The 12671-nt window shown below is 37.5% G+C and overlaps 1 long non-coding RNA gene across 2 annotated transcripts in view; it reads right to left on the minus strand.

Moving 5' to 3' along the window:
- Nucleotides 1-12671, minus strand: part of LOC126933944 (uncharacterized) — a 168448-nt gene that overhangs the window by 18752 nt on the left and 137025 nt on the right. For both annotated transcript variants that reach the window (XR_007718773.1, XR_007718772.1), the window contains one exon: nt 12526-12608. This is a non-coding gene — a long non-coding RNA (uncharacterized LOC126933944). The remainder of the gene's footprint in view (nt 1-12525; nt 12609-12671) is intronic.

Genomic DNA, 12671 nt, shown 5'->3' on the forward strand with positions numbered 1-12671 from the left:
TATGGAATTTAATCTTTGTGATGCCTGCATTCTTATTTCTACTTTTTGAAGAATATGTGACAGAAGTTTAGGTTAGCTTAAATCACATCCCCAAGGTTCCACAGCTAGAGCAGATGGAATGTGAACCTCAAGTACTTAGATTTCAGAGCCCCTATTCCTTCTACCATATTCCATTGCCTTCATAGAGAGTAGAATTTGGTAACCTTCTAAACTGGTAACATTCCAGTTGAAATTTAGCATGCTTTGTGTGAAGCCCTACTCAAAGAATACTACAATGCTTTATGAATTTACATCACAAATTGATAATTATATTATTTCTAAATTTCACAAATCCCTTAGATTTTTTCAAGGAGAAATCAATTTTACTTTACACTATCTCTAATTATATTTGTATAAATAATATTATCAATTACAATTCGCATTTAACATTTTTTGTAAGGATCCATTCTAATTCGGGGTCATTTTAGCTACTGCTTCTTAATGTTTCCCACTGAAGAACACTAAACCACAAAGTGGTAGTTTGGAGGATCCTGATATTTCAGATCCCCTTTCCTTTAATTTGCATGATCTTGCACATAGAGCATTGTAACATCTATTGTTATTACTACTAAATATCAGTAATTTTGCTCTTTCTATATTCTTCCTCAATGTTGTACCATTAATTTTCCATTTATTCTTAAGCTTTCAAAATGCATCTCACAAATACTCACACACTCTTCCCAAACACCAGAAGTCAGGCTGCCACTGCCTCCCCCATGCCTGCATTTTCTACCTGCCCTGACCCCCCCGCCGCCCCCACCCCATATGTCTTTCTTTCATTGGAATTATTTCAAACACTACTTTGTGGCCAACAAGTGTAATCCCAGAATGTCACATAAGAGGGAAGAGGCTGAGGATTTTGCCTTTGAGAGGTTGGGTTAGACCCTGAGGAACACATGAGCATAGTGTCATTCTTCATTTTTATTTTGCTCAGAGGTTAGTGTGCCTCTTCCATCCAGCTACAGTTCATTTAACTGCATGTGAGGCTATGGAAATGTCGGTAGTGACTGACCATTATATCCATTCTTTGCCCTTGACTTCTTGACACACATCATTCAGGCTGTGGTTTTAAACATTCACATAAAACTGCTCTTGCTTTACAAAGCAGCAGCCTGTTTTCTTTTGTATTACCCTGTTTGTATGAGGATCATAATCTCAGCCACCTGCAAAATACTGAATATTCCCCCTTTTGATTTTACTACCAGGGCAAGAATGATAGCACCTGCTTTTGCAAATTTCCTCATTCATGCAACCATTCAGGATGGACCAGTCTGATGTTTTCAGGAAACTGGTCTAAAAGAAAGAGAAGCCTGTGTCTTGAATGAGGGGCCACGTGGGGAGAGAGAGGGAACTTTGAATCTGGATTGAGCACAAACAGATTTCCCAGAACCATAATTTATTTATTTATTTATTTATTTATTTCCAAGATGGGGTCTCACTCTGTTGTCCAGCTTGGAGTGCAGTGGCACGATCTCAGCTCAAAGTAACCTCCAACTCGTGGGCTCAAGCAACCCTCCCGCCTCAGCACTCCCAGTAGCTGGAACTACAGGCATGCACCACCACACCTGACTAATGTGTGTGTGTGTGTGTGTGTGTGTGTGTGTGTGTGTATGCGTATATTTTTTATAGGGAAACTGGGTTTTGCCATGTTTCCCAGGCTCCAGAACCCAAATTTAATGTGCTTTGATCAAAACCAAAGTTTACATCAATATCAAAATCAAGGGAGGAACTAATTCTTCCTCTTTGCTTTTCTAAATTCAGGAAATCCGCATATAAATTGTCACTATGAAGCCAATTTAAAAATCACCTTACTTATATCCCTTCTTACTTGCATTTAACTTGTCCATAGGGACAAGCCAAATTTTGTTAGCATATTCTGGTCTTTTCAAGGAGCATCCTCAGGATATTGATGAATAGATTTTTTTTGGCCATATATTTGTCATGAAAATTGCTGAGACTGAACTGACACAAGATTGGTAAACACCTCCATAACAATGTGAAGGTGAAATGGGGAGAAAAACTATAGCTTTGCTATGACTTTGATGGAAAGCCAGCGTCCACCCCACCCCCACTATCAACTAATACTAGCAAATGAAAGTGCTCAGCATATGCGATGAAAAAAATGAGTATGGTTTTCAATTCCCACCGATGTCATTTCTGAAACACTTGGCATAAGACCTATGAGACTGGGAGGCTGTTATTTGGTTTTACTCATTCTGAAAATTACAGGGAGAAAATCATAGGCTGGTATCAGGTGTCCAGATCTTCATCTCAAAGGGTGAATCATAAAACTATTATAAAAAATGTATCCTGCTGCAGTGACAGCTGTCATCCCAAATCTACCCAGTGCAGAGAGCTGTGGTGACAGTCATTAATGCTTTAATGTGAGATTAGGTTGCGGTGTTTAATGGTGTGGACAAGAAACTTTCTAAAAAAGTTGTTGGAAGTAAAACATCACCCCGTTGATAATGGAAAAAACAGCCCAAGGATATGAGATCATTTATGTAATTATGCAAAGTATTGTATATTGATATTATTGTGTGGTTTTTGTGTGTCTTTCCTACTTGTGAGTAGGTGAAGTTTAAATTAAAGAGACGACTCGTTTTGTTACTGTTGCTTTTGATGTTGGCAAATCTGTCCTTAACGACTATTTTAGAAAATGTGCAAAGTATCATTATGACAAACACAAAGGATCATAGAATTTTGAAGAAGAACCTGCTTTATACGAAAGGAAACTGAGGTCAGAGAGGAAGTAAATCTCAAGCTTACATTTCTATAATCAGTTAGCTGCAGAAGAAAGACTAGTACTTAAGTTTTCAATGCTTTGTTTGATAATGAGTCAAATACTACTTTGAAAACTGGAGCAAGGCCTAAAATATTTTCGTTCTCAGGCTTTGCTGTTGTAATTTCTACTCTAGGACTTTGCCTGCAAACATTCGGTGCCCCTTGAATTATGACAGAAAACTCAGAATGCCAATGGTAAGCATTCTGATTTTTTAAGCCAAAAAGTTCAGAAACTGCAAAACTGAATCTCCAGATCAACTCCCATAAAACCAATCACAAAGACAAATCAAACAGGAGTTAGGGGAAGCCTCTTCTATTGAAGTGAACCACATCAGAATGCCGTGGAATTAAAAAAAAAATAATATAGAATACCATGGAGTTAAATACCAGCAAAATATAATGGAGGAAAAAAAATAAAACAGCACTGTACTTTCTCACTCCAATCCCCTCCTGAAAATGTTTTCTTGCATTCCCAGTGCTTAGAAAGATCATTCCAAACTTGACAGGTCATTGACAGCAGTGGTCTGAATGTTTGTATCTCCCCAAAATGTGTATGTTGAAATTCTAACCCCCAAGGAGATAGTACTAAAAGGTGAGGTCTTTGGGAGGCAATTATGTCTTGGGGCCACAGCCTTCATGAATGGGATTAGTGTTTTTAGAAAAGAGGCTCCAGAAAGCTCCCCAGCCCCTTCCACCATGTGAGGGCATCTATGAACCAGGAAGTAGGCCTTCACTTGATGCTTAATCGGGTCGTGCCTTGATCTTGGACTTCCCAGCCTTCCGAACAGTGAGAAAGATTTGTTTTTGTTGTTTCGAAGTTGTTTATAAGGATTTTGTTATAGCAGTCCAAACCAGCTAAGTCACTGACATTCTGAGATAATTTACCTTTCCTGACCACTCTGTTGCATCCTTCTTGGAAGCATTTCTGGGGCAGAGCACCCACTCTCACCTCTTTGGTCAGGCTGTTTATCCAGGCGCTTCCAGAAAGTAGAAAAACTGTAATAAATCACGACTTTTGATGATAAAGGAAAGAAAGAAAAAGAAGCACCTTGGAGGTGGATAGATTGAGTATTCCTCCACAGAAGCAGACGTTCTCATTCTTTCATCTCTTCCACCTTCCAAAAACCTAGCACTCATTCCATCCCTAGTGGGTTTCCTGAGATCACATGCTGTCGATACATTAAAACAAGTCAAAACAAAACCCAAGAAACCATTTTTGTTATCTACACTGTGATCTTTGGATTAAACCATTTGAACATGAGTTATGTGAGGTCTGATTCCGTAGGGTTTATTAAAGTAAATTGTCTTAGCAAATCTGTCTGTTCCATTTGATTCTGAAGAATAATTGGTTAATGAGAGAATGATTACTTTGTTCAGACATGATTACCGAAAAAATCTTTCATCCATATGTTGTTGAATAATAGGAAATTCTCCAGGAAAGGGGGGACAATGATTAGAAGAAACAAGATAGCTCAAGAAAATATTCCCCAATGTGTTACTACATTTTTTTTTTAAACAGGACAACTCTAAGTAAGTATAGAGTTTCTTTGTACAAGCCTGGAAATGCCTAATAGGATTAAACTGTTTGCTGAAAAAGCACTAGGTAGATTTCTTTGTCTTTCAAATCAAAGAACTGTGACTTCTAATACTTTATGTGACCATAATAGCTGTTTTCTATGCTAGTATCCTTTTTGTGACCTAATGTTATTCAGGTTGTGGTCTTAAAAGAGCTAAGCTGAACGTTGATACCTCTCCAAATATTCATCAATATGTTTGATTAAGTTTCCTGCACAGGAATTGACCACAGGACAATCTGATAGGTTAGACCTTTGAGCAGAGGATAAAGGACACTGGATAGGTATCCATTTTACTTAAATTTTAAATGGCCTGCAGTGGCAAAGTGACCACTTACTATATTTCAAATTTCTCAAAAATCAGCTAAAATCAAATGGGAAAACAGTTTGTATCAATAGAGCTGTTTTGGTTATCTTAGTTACTAAATGCAAAGATACATTAAGACATTCTAAAGAATAGAGTTTGCATTTTATCCTAAGGGTTCACTCATTCCTACTCCCCACCCAAATAAAATGAAAACAAAATTTCAGTTTTAGTTTCATATTGCAAGTAAGAAAATACCAAAGCAATTCACTGCCTTAAATTCATATATGGACTTTTCTGCAAATGACTAATACGTTGTTTTTTAAGGTAGAGCTATATTTTATTTCTTCAGTTATGCTGCACAAATAATAACTGACTTAAGCACCTATGAATAGAGCTGAAGGTTGTAATAAAATAAAATTACAATTAAGATTATTTGTTTGAAGAACAATGCATTATGGACACCACTCAGAGCAACTCACTGTAACGGGGAATCAGGGAGTTTTCACAGAATACAAGTTATTTCAGTTGTGTTTTGATGAATAAGTAGGAGTTCATCCAAGTGAGCAGGAGGCAAGTCCAGTGTCGATAACAGCCTGTGCAAAGGTGTAGAGTCATTCAAGGATACAGCAGGTTCAAGAAGCAGAGAGTTTGACATAGCTAGAGTGTAGCTCTATGGAATTTTCATATTTAATGTGACTATTTGAGGCACACAGGACAAATAGACAAAGAACTCTTGAGCTCAGCAAAATGGGTGGAGTTTAAAAGATAAACTGGGTGTCATCAGTGTGTAGATATTAATTGTTACCACAAGACTCAGTAAGAACACCTAGAGGCTGAGCACAGTGGCTTATGCCTATAATCCCAGCCCTTTGAGAGGCCAAAGCAGGAGGACCACTTGAGGCCAGGAGTTCAACACTAACATGGGCAATATAGAAAGACGCTACCTCTATAAAATAAAAAAGATCACATAGAAAGAAAAGAAGAAGATGGAAGATCAAATCCAAATAATCCCAATATTTAAGATTCACACACAAGAAAAAAAAAACAGTGAAATTGGTGAAAAGTAAAATGAATCAAGGATTAAAAAGATAAAGAGAAATAAGTTTCATGGGTGTCAAAGGAGATGAGAGGTTGTCTAAGAATATCAGAGAAGGGAAGAGGTGACACAGAAGAAATACTGAAAAGATGCCATCAGATCTAGTATGTTGGAGGTTAATGATGCTAGTACCAAAATAATTTTAAGGAGAGGTTTTGAAACACTCCCCGAAAATTATTTGACAAGCCCCCCATCAACTATGGTAGCAGGAAAGCTCTGTTGGCCTAAGAAACTGACAGCTCCCACTTCCTGTCTCTTGAATGCTTGCTCTTGGCACTCAAATATCATGCTCTAAGCCAGCCCAAGAAGCCCATGGAAAGCCAAGCCCCAACTCCCAGCCATGTATAATCCCTCGAATAAAAGATCAAACAGCTACCAGTCTAGTCGCCCTACTGAAGAGAAATGAGACATTCCTGTAGCGCCCTGCCCAAATGGCAAATTCATGATAAAAATAAATTATTGGTATTGTTTTAAGACAATAGGTCATAAGCAGGTTTATCATGCAGCCACAGTAGCTAGAAGAGCTGATGACAATGTTACATGGGGATTTGTTTTCAAGTAGGTTGGTGATCAAGAGGAGTTGACTAGGAGGACAGGGGTTTGAAGAAAGGCAGGATGGACATGAAAGTTTGTAAGGATTTAGAAGCCTTGAGCTAGATTGCAGAGGATAACTAAGAGAGGAAAGATTGAGTATACAGAAGAAAGTTTCTGTCGTTCAATTCAAAGGGAGGAGGAAACGTGAGGGGATGGGATGGAATCTAGAACACAAGTAGTTCCAAAGTTAGAACTAGTGGTCAGCTTTAGGAAGGGATAAACATTTAGAAGGACTGGGGATAAACTTCCTGCTAAAACGAAAGAGGTAAGAGTAATTGTAAGATTTTTAAACAAGAAACCCTAATAGTAAAACAACTATTGCAAGAGTTCTTCAGTCAAAATTTTCTAAATAACTTTAAGCAATTATAAAGAGAGCTTCTCTTTTACATTATAAGGGCATGGGGGCATATATTATATTTTATTTATCTTTCACTCCAACTTTTAACCCTTGCTCTCAAGCTGGGAGAGTAGGAACATTGGAGTATTTGGAGCACAACAGCATAGAATAATATGGAGTAGCATAATGTTGGATGTATGCAGGTTGACAATAATTTTTGGAAATAATTTTAAGAAAACAGATGCTACTCATTGGAAAAGCTAGGAAACAAAGATGCATTTTTTCCCTATTACTATACAAGTGAGGTTTTCTGGGGTGTAAAGAAATAAAAGCATTATAGCCCTTAAAAGGATTTTATTACTTTGACACCCAAAGAGGATATTAGCAAGAAATCTAGAGATGTAAATGCATCTTCAGAAAATTCCTACTCTGTGCACTAAGAACTTCCTAGAAACTTTAAGTTAGAACAACTCTCAGTTCTTAGGCAGTCAAAGAAGGAGCTAGGGATGGTACAATATGCCTAGAACAGGGTTGGCAAATGATGTGCCCCAGGTCAAATCTGGCCCAATACCAGTTTTTATATAACTCAATAGCTAAGAATCTTTCTAAATTTTAAATGATTGAAAAAAAAATAACAGAACAAGATTAATATTTCATGCCAGGTAAGAATTATATGAAATTCACATTTCAATGTCAATAAATAGTTTTAGTGGTACACAGACATACCTTGTGCTACAACAGCAGAGCTGAGTAGTTACATTAGAGATCATATAGGTTGCAAAGCTTAAAATATTTGCTACTTCCTGGTTTTTCATAGAAAAATTTGGCAGCCCCTGAACCAGAGGATCCTTTATTTTTTATTATTCTTGCTTTGAAATAAATGTATTTCCCTTCGTATCTGTTTCCATGGAGTAAAGTTTGATTAACATTAACTTACGCTAAAAATCGAGTTCGGGTTTTTTTTTTTTTTTTAAGAAAGTTAAATGGAATTTTTTAGTGATTATTGATTTCTCTGTTTCTGAAAACACTTGGAAAAGTCCCAGGTTCTTAGTTTGTGTCTACCACAGGGCTGGTATCTCCTCAGCAGTTGCACAGACTGCAAGCATATGCTCTTAGTGGAAACATTTTTTAATGCATTTCGGAAGTATTTATTGAGCATTGTCCTAGACATTGGAAGTGTGGCAGAGAAAAGGACTGCCAAAGTCTCTGTCATCACAGAGGATATGTTCTTATAGTGGGAGGCAGCAATAAAAAGTAAACAGATGAACCAGATAAGTTGAGATTATTGTAAGTCATATATATATATAATGAATGGGGGTGGAGAGTGATTTGGTGGGGATAGGGGGACTTACAGAAACAAGGAAGGGCTGTCTGAGGAAATTATCCTTGAGCTGAAGCCTGAATGAGAGAAGGAATCGGCCATGCACAAAACCCAGGGAAGAGGGTGCCAGGCAAAGCAAGTAGTAAATACAAGGTCTGCAGGCCAAGACCAACTTGTGGTCTCTGAGGAAGAGAAAATGCAAGGCCAATTTAGTGAGGAGGTGGAGAAGGTGGTGAGAAGGAAAACAGGGCAGAGGAAATAAGATTGATAAATAGGGACAGACTTTTAAGTTATTGGTTTTTGGGTCATAGTCAAAAGTTTGAATTTTATTCTAAATACAACAGGAAGCAACTGGTAGACTTTTAAATGGGTGGAAGGTGTGACGTATGATTACATTTTCAAAAAAAGCCATCTGGTTGCTATGTTTGGACCTTGATTTCATGATTGCAAGAGTGGAGGCAGAGACTATTGGGGCTACTGCAGAAGGGGGTGAGAAATGGCAGCTGCGGGGCCCAGACAGATGGTGAGAAGAGGGAAAACATGAGCTATGTTTTGGAGGTAAAGCTGAAGTCTTGAATGTAGACATGTAAGGTAAAATAAGAGGAGTAAAGTTAGAAAGAAGCAGTGTTTTGAAAATGATTCCAAGCCTATATATTTCGGATGTATTGAGATATAAGTCAAGCTAAGGCTGGGAGGAATCCAGCCCTGGCAGTGCCTGAAATCACTAGGGTTGGAGAATGAAAGTTAAGTTTCTGTAGGTAGACTGGGAATAACCTCAGTATCCAAGAGAAAGGAAAGGGTCCTGGGGTAGATGCCATGGAATAGATCCTGCATCCAGAGGTGAAAAACAAAACACAACCACCAAAGGCACTAGCACAGGACAGTGGCAATTCATAATGGAACATCTTGAGATTAAAAAAAAGTAACACCAAACACTTTGAAGTCTAAAGAAACCCCAAATTGGAAAAGCAATCAGGATTTTAGTTTTAGTTTTGTTTTTTGGGGGATTTATTGTTTGTTTGTTCATTTGTTTTACAGAAGAGAGACTCGCAATTGACAGCAGAGGCACCATCTTTTGCGTTGACAGCCATCGATGGACATAGGCTTATGTTCAATTCACATGACATGGAAAGTTAGACAAAGTTTAAGTACATTCACTGATAACGTTTAAATACATTAACAAAGTCCAATTTCCAGGACTGGTAAGGACAACCAGGTAGTCTGACAGACGGATAATCCTATTTCAAAGTGCTGTCTACCACATGCTCAGATTCACACACGTGAACATTCATTGCCTATGTGACCCTTGTGTAAGTCTTGCAAATTCTCTGAAGCTTAAGAGGGGTTGAAATTTGAAAATGAAGCCATTAACTACATAATTTTGATTTATAACTCTACAAATTTTAACTATATAACTACTTATATATGAGTGAATTATAAAATCATATGACTATATGATTTTAAACCATATAAGTTTTCTTATATCACACTACATATAGCTTGCAAGTTTAAAAAATTTTAAAGAGAATTCAAAGGTTTTACTTTTGCACGAAGGGCATGAATTTTGACAATTTCTGAAGCTCTAATGGGATCCAAATTCCTCTATGAACTGGTAAGCTAAGTAAGGCAAAGTGGGTTAGTGACTTGCCTAAGATCACAGAAACAGTGGGTAGCACATCTAGTACCCAAATCACAGGTTTTTTTCTGGACAACCAGTATTAATTGTATATTTAGCAGCAGGAAAAGAAACTTCCATCCAAAGTTGACCTCTTGCAACAGACAGAGCCAAGTGCTGCAGTGTACACACAATGCTAAGAAGAGTCTGATTCCAGTAAGATCTTGGACTAAGACACACTCATCTTAGGTATATTTGACACTGTAATCAACTTCTTCGAAGAAGAAAAAGAGCACTTAGAATTAAAATATTTAGTTAAAATAATTCTTGGATTTTTTTCCTGAATTTCTAAATTTCTTAAAATATTTCTCTCTAGATCCCCACAGCCAGGACAGCTAACTTTTTCATTATGATTCCACATTTCCTGGTCTTCATTTGTTCTAGTTAAGGGCTGGCAAATGCAGAAAAGGTCTTCAAGTTTTTCAAGATGATTTGTTTAAAAGTTCTAGTTGGATAACTTATGTCCATTCTCAGTGTATTCACATCAATTTCCCCACCCCATCATCACAATATGACAGGCAAAACTCTTTTATTGCAACAGCCTTTTTTGGCATAGCAATATGCTTACTGTTTTGTTTATAGCAAAAAAAAAAAAAAAAAAAAAAAAAAAGAGAGAGAGAGAAAGAAGAAAACAAGAAAAGGCTTAAAGTGTGACTGTTTTTCTCTTCATTTAGAAGCAATCAGTCTCCCTGTTACTGAGCTCTTACTATAGGCAACCACTATCCAGAATTATACCACATCAGCTGTGTGGGAAAAATGCGCGCATTGTTTCCTTTTTCATGAGCAAAGTAGTATTTGCCAGTTAAATCCCCAGGTATTTAGCTTTCAAACAGTCAGATATAAAATTAGCAAATGAAACATCTGTTCCTCACTATTATTTTATAATCACATTAATTGGCAGATGTCTTTAGGTAACAGAGAAAAGCATATCGGCCATTACTTGTATTTCCATGGGGTTATGCTTGTGACCACTGGATATCACACACCTAAAAGACCATCTCGGCAAGAGATCAAGGTGACACTGGACTCAGGAACTGACTTTCTCCCTACTCACAGCCTCCTGACAGTAGGGCCAACTGCCCACTGACAAGTGCAAACAGGATGCCCTGTTATATGCCGTGGTGGAGAACCTTACCCTCGCTGCTGCCAGGTTTGGGTTTTCAATTATCATGTAGTTTGCACAAAAGCACTGTGCCAATTCAATTACTGCCTGATTAATGGAGTGTTGCAGGTTTATTTCAGGGGTCTAGCTATCTATTAATTAGCATATTGGGGCCTATACTCTACTGTTTTGTCCTGATATGCTTTGAAAAGTCCCCAGTGCAATTAAAAACTCTAATATGCTTTAAATAGTTATTTGAGAAAACACATCCAGACTTTTTTAAACTCCTCAGGGATTTTTAAGCACATCCAGATTTATTATAAGGCATCTAAAGTTTCTTTATAAGCGCGTTCTTCTTTCCTCTACTAGGTGTATCTCCAGTAGAGCTCCTCTTTCCCCGATCTGGGAGAGGAGGAATCCTCAGAAAAGATCTTGTTGGAGCATTTCACTGCATGGTTTGCTTCCCTTCCTTAGTATCTACTGGAGTTTCCTTTGAATTGTAAATTTGATCAGGGCTTGAACCTAAACTGGAATCTTTCAAAGTCCCTAGATTGAGTTGCATTGGTATTCAATTAAGACAAGCAACTATGGACACATTGTGAACAATATTATATTTCCTTGCCTCTCCTACCTTTCTTTTCTTTTGTTGGAGATTGTCATTAAGACAATGCTCCCCAGTGGGCAAATAAAGAGCCACTTATTAGTAGCCACTGTGAGCCACTGTTAGGTGTGAGTACAGATGGGCTAGGAAAACATATAGGCTCTTTCTTTAATCCTAGAAAATTCCAATGGGCAATTCAAGATGTTAGAGGTCGCAAGTCAATTCACTTGCTTGCAATAAAAGACTCAGGGGGATAAGACTGGAATAGGAGACTGTGGCTGCCTGTTAAGATCCAGGCTAACCGTGTGTGTTATATCTTTGTCACTGAAGAACACTGATTATGTTGTGACACTATAAGTATGAACAATAAGTGTTATACATAATATAGTAAGTGGTATATGCATATAAAATATATGTGATATATATAAATATATAACATGACAAAATGTATGTAATATATTAATATATAAAGTATAAACAATACATTGAGAATCGGGGTCTGTGGTCAATAGGTGAGATAACTGGGAATTAGAGAGAGCAGGAAATAACAGTGGACAGTGAGGAGGTCATTTCAAATTCAGCAATCGGGTGATGAAAAATAAACAACACAGAAGTCAGGTGATAGATTTTCCAAGATATTAAGATATGAGCCAACAGCTGTGTCATGTGTCACCCACCATCTAACCTAAGTGTCCCCAACTACAAGATGGGGATAATGGCCTGAAGACTTCAAAAAATAATGTAATATTTGCCAATATTTTCCTCCATGGTAGAAAGAATGTTACATTGCATGCATCCAGTACAACACAACTATTTCACAGTAATGATTCTATAAAATCTCCACACATAGCAGTTCTCCAATTATCTTCGCCAATGAATAAAGTATTTACCACCATAGATCTAATGGATTTAAGGTTTAACTATATCCAACACTAGGCTGGGATTAATACAAAACAATTACATGGGTACAGTTTCCCCCATACTGTTAGTCCATACAGGAACTGTTAGGGTTTTTGAAATCAGCAGAACCAAGAGGATATATAAATATATATATATATATGAGAAAGAGGAGATTTATTATGGGAATTGACTCACAAGATTATGAAGCCAAGAATCTGCCATCTGCAAGCAGGAGAACCAGGGAAGTTGGTGATGTAATTCAGTCAAAGTTGAAAGGCCTGAGAACCAGAAGGAATGTTGATGTGAATTCTGGGGTCCAAAGACCTGAAAACAGGAGCTCT

Source organism: Macaca thibetana, chromosome 13 (assembly GCF_024542745.1).
Source record: "Macaca thibetana thibetana isolate TM-01 chromosome 13, ASM2454274v1, whole genome shotgun sequence".
Lineage (NCBI taxonomy): Eukaryota > Metazoa > Chordata > Mammalia > Primates > Cercopithecidae > Macaca > Macaca thibetana.